Source organism: Aotus nancymaae, unplaced genomic scaffold (genome assembly GCF_030222135.1).
Source record: "Aotus nancymaae isolate 86718 unplaced genomic scaffold, 86718_ANA_hifiasm-v0.15.2.pri h1tg000053l, whole genome shotgun sequence".
Lineage (NCBI taxonomy): Eukaryota > Metazoa > Chordata > Mammalia > Primates > Aotidae > Aotus > Aotus nancymaae.
The window spans coordinates 16162694-16167622 of record NW_026988467.1 but is presented as its reverse complement, the minus strand read 5'-3'; the positions used below and the strand labels follow the sequence as shown (position 1 = coordinate 16167622).

Below are 4929 nucleotides of genomic sequence, written 5' to 3'. Positions count from 1 at the left end.
GTCAGTTGCATATAGTGTCTCAATTATGTGTTAAAAAAAAAAAAAAGCTCAGAAATCTGTTAGGGCAGGGCTCAGTGGGGAAGATCAATTTTTCTGGGAGCCACCCAGGTCAGACAAGTCTAGGAAGTCAAAAGGAAATCATAAATGCAGGACTAGAGTCACGTGGGTAAGTATGACTAACCCCAATCACTTAATTCCTCTGGTTCCACGGCTAGGGGGTCACACCTGCAACCACGGGCGGCATGTTTAACAAGATGCTGGAACCCAGGAACCAAGGAGGGAGAACAGCAGTGGCGCCCTCACTGTCTCCCTCTCCACCCTGGGTCACACCAAAAGGAAGGAGATAAAAGGGATGCCTATTTCTCGCTTCTCTCTTTAGATGATCATTTTCAGCCTGTACTCCTCTGAGTGCATTCTGAAGCACTGGGACTCCTTTGACCCTGAGACATTGAAGAAAAAGAAGCTAATTTTTTTTTTTTTTTTTTTTGCATAAGCGCATGGCCTTCTTACTAGACCTTTGCAAGCACTGCACAATCTACTCAGCTATTTTAGCAGTTATATCACGTGGGCCCAAAGGGAATGATTCCCCAAAACTAGAGAAGCAAATCCCCAGGAAACCCTCAAACGCCACGTTCAGGAAGGGCCTTGGCCCTTCCTCCTTCACTTTCACATTGTCAGCTTCTCCAATTCTACCACCCAAACACCCAGAATTTTCTATGGTATTTTTCCTTCATTCATGATTTAAAATCGCTTCTCCTCTGTGGCGCTCCAGGCCCGGGCGGCTGGCCTCACCACCCAGTGGGTAAGGAGGCTCGAGCTGAGCCCGGTGCTGCCACCGCCCTTCTCTTGCTCTTTGTGCCTCCCTTAGTTTGGGGCACAGGAGAGCCCTGGGGTCTGCATGGGCCTGCAGGTGGTGGCAAGGACACTGCAGCCTTCGCCCTCCTCTCGGATGCCACTGCAGCCCCTCTGGAAGACGTGTAAGGAATTTGCATAAGGCAGCTGTGCAAAATGGAGCTGGAGGAGCTTTATTTGTGCTCAGAGATACTTCTGAGAATAACCCTGATATTCCATTTGATTTCACACCAGAAAACTGTAAGAGGATAGAGGCAATTGTAAAAAACTATCCAGAAGGCCATAAAGCAGCACTGTTCTTCCAGTCCTGGATTTGGCCCATAGGTAGAATGGTTGGTTGCCCATCTCTGCTATGAACAAGGTTGCAGAAGTTTTACAAGCACCTCCAATGAGAATATGTGAAGCAGCAACTTTTTCTACAATATATAATGGAAAGCCAGCTGGAAAGTATCACATTCAGGTCTGCACTCCTACACCCTGCATGCTTTGAAACTCTGACAGCATACTGGAGGCCATGCAGAAAAAGCTTGGAATGAAGGTTGAGAAGACTATACCTGACTCACTTTTCAGTCTTATAGAAGTGGAATGTTTAGAGGCCTGTGTGAAGGTACCAGTGATTCAAATAAATGACAGCTACTATGAGGATTTGACACCTAAGGATATTGAACAAATTATTCATGAGTTCAAGGCTGGCAACATCCCAAAACCTGGGTCAAGGAGTGAATGATTCTCTTGTGAGCCAGCTGGAGGTCTTACCTCTTTGAACCACCCAAGGGACCTGGCTTTGGTGTACAAGCAGGCCTTTAATTTATATTGAGCTGTAAATATGTCACTAGAGAAATAAAATATGAACTTCCAATCTAAAAAAAAAAAAATGGCTTGTATCTCTTCTTCTGTAATGTTCCTCAAACTGGAAGAAGTTAATTTCCCAAACATTAAATTGCTTGGCTTAGAGTTGAGCTCGGTGAAGGGAACCCAGAAGCCTGACATGCTGTCAAAAGGGTAATAGTTTGTATTTTTATTTAGTTTTTATTTATTTATATTTATGAGACAAGAGTCTCACTCAATTGCCCAGGCTGGAGTGCAGCGGTGCAATCTTGACTCACTGCAACCTCCGCCCCACCCCGTTCAAACTACCCCTGCCTCAGCCTCCTGAGTAGCTGGGACTACAGGTGTGTGCCACCAAGCCCAGCTTGCTCCATCAGCACTGAACATCAGTGATTGAGTTGTTGCCACTACTAGCAGTTTTTGACTTTGGGTTTTGTTAATGTCTTCTTTTCAATTTCCATTCAGACAAATGCTGAGACTCCATACGCTTTCACCTGGCCAAATATACTCCTTTCACTGAGTTATTTGAAATTCCCCTGGAATTTTTGGTTAATAGGTCAGAGAAACACTAGTATAATAATACTTGCCAATATTCCAATCCAAGAATGAAATTAAGTAGCAGATTTTGAGAGTGCCCCCATGGGAGAAAATACTCTCATCGCATGCCATTCCAAGACAGCCGAACAAAATGAACAGGTCTTGAATGAGGAAAAAATCCGGGCCATATTTTTCAAGTAACCTTTGTGTGGGGACATTTTTGCAGTTTCTAAAGACATTCCACAACTCATATAAAATAAATTAGTGGCTCGTAGCCCCCAGTCATGAAAGACAAATCCTAACATCGTGAGGCTTGCAGGCAGCATATTCTACACCTGGAAATTTTACTACGTGTTTTGTACCAAGTTATAAGACAAACATCGAAATGTGAAAGGAGCCTCCTGCAGCGAAAAGCTTTGCAAATGGTCCAGGAGGTAGTAAAACAGTCTGCTTTCCGGTCTTCTGTCTCATTCAAACCCCTAAAGTCTTACAGATATCTGTAATAATCACTTAACTAGTGGAGGCTGTGGCATTTTGACACTGGTGGCATTTACCGTTCGCTGAACTTTGAACTTGAAATTCTTGCTGCTGAGCAGTTTATGCCCTTCTGGCTAATTACTAGACCCTAGTAGAGAAAAATTGTCTCATTTAAGAAGTTCTACTTTGGGAGGCTGAGGCGGGTGGATCACAAGGTCAGGAGATTGAGACCATCCTGGCTAACACAGTGAAAACCCGTCTCTACTAAAAATACAAAAACTAGCCCGGTGTGGTGGTGCATGCCTGTAGTCTCAGCTCCTTGGGAGGCTGAGGCAGGAGAATCGCCTGAACCCAGGAGGTGGAGGTTGCAGTGAGCCGAGATTGCATCATGGTACTCAAGCCTGGGCCACAGAGTGGGATTCTGTCTCAAAAAAAAAAGGTCTAACTTTTGATCCAGCATTCCCATCCTTAGTAAGTTCTTTCTGGCCAGGTGTGGTGCCTCATGCCTGTAATCCTAGCACTTTGGGAGGCTGAGGCAGGTGGATCATGAGGTCCGAAGATCAAGACCATCCTGGCCAATGTGGTGAAACCCTGTCTCTAAAATAAATAATTAAATACATTAATTAATTAAAAATAAAAAAGTTCTTTCTGAATCAATATCACATAAATGAGGTCCAAAAAAGAGATACTGTAATGTGATATTAGAATAAAGTAGACTTCAGAACAAAGAAAATTATCAGAAACAGAGAAGGACATTATATAATGAAAAAAAGTCAATCCACCAAGAAGGCATAGCAATCTTAAATGTGTAAGCACCAAACAGAGCTCTCAAAATATGTCAAGCAAAAACTGATGGACTGGAAAGCAGAAAGAGAAAAGTTCACATTATAGTTGAACTTCAACACCCCTCTCTTAACAACTGATAGAGGGGAGACCCCCTCGCCTCCTTCGGATTCCTGATCTCCACCTCCTCCCTCCCCTCCCCTCCAATGGGAAGGAGGGTGAAGAAGGAAAAAAAAGTACCAAAGAGCTGGGAAATGACTCCCTTTTCAGTTCCAAGCGTCTCTGCTATCTGTTAACCTTGAAAGAGCTGCAAATGAATGTTATTCCTGCTGGCTGGATCCCCGCACTGGTTCATGCCCCCATGTCTGCACGGCCCAAGCTCCCTCCTGGAAACACCTCTGCCAACAAACAGCTTAGTGCTTTTGTCTTGTCTCTGTAAGCTCCCTCCTCTGCTGGTCCCTGCTCATGCTGCATATGAATTAGCAAATCAACGAAGCCAAAAGATTGTAAGGTCAGTTGTCCAGCAAATGGACAATGACATAGTTTTGCCTCAGTTTCCCCTTTAGCACTGTAAGCCTATAAAAGGGGAGAGAAGCTGCTGCTTAGAGAGCTCAGTGAATGAGGCTGTTGCCCCCATAGCTCCCGGCCAAATAAAAAGCCACTTCCTTTCTCAGTTTGGTGTTGGAGAGGTTTGTTTCTTGCCCCTCCTGCTTCAACAGAAATGTCCAGAAAATTAGCAACGGTATAGAAAAACTCAAAGAAGCCATCAACCATCAATATGTAATCAGCATTTATAGGACACATGGCCCAGCAACAGCAGTATCTTGACTATCAATGTCTGCATCCAGGTTGTGACATAGTATAGTTTTGAAAGATGTTACTATTGGGGAAAAGTGGGTGTATTAATCCATTTTCACACTGCTGATAGACATACCCAAGACTTGGCAATTTACAAAAGAAAGAGGTTTAATTGGACTTACAGTTCCACACGGCTGGGGAAGCCTCACAATCATGGCAGAAGGCAAGGAGGAGCAAGTCATGTCTTACATGGATGGCAGCAAGCACAAAGAGCTTGTGCAGGAAAACTCCCTCTTATAATAATCATCAAATCTTGTGAGACTTACTATCACGAGAACAGCATGGGAAACACCTACCTCCATGATTCAATTACCTCCTACCGGGTCCCTCCCACAACACATAATTCAAGATGAGATTTGGGTGGGGACACAGCCAAACCATATCACTGGGAAAAGGGTACAAGAATCTCTCTGTATTATTTCTTACACCTGCATGTGACTCCAACATTATCGTAAACATTTTAAAGTTTATTTTAAAAACCAAACAACTATAGTTCCCATTTAAATGTAGGTGGACTGCAGTCCTAGTGATTCAGAAGGCTGACATGGAAGGAGCACTTGAGTTTGAGGAGTTTGAGGCTGCAGTGATCTATAT

At 43.9% G+C, this 4929-nt stretch overlaps 1 pseudogene; it reads left to right on the top strand.

Annotated features, from left to right (window-relative positions):
- The first annotated feature begins 497 nt into the window (after positions 1-497).
- LOC105708360 (NADH dehydrogenase [ubiquinone] flavoprotein 2, mitochondrial-like) lies at positions 498-1711 on the top strand (annotated as a pseudogene).
- Positions 1712-4929: the final 3218 nt, after the last annotated feature.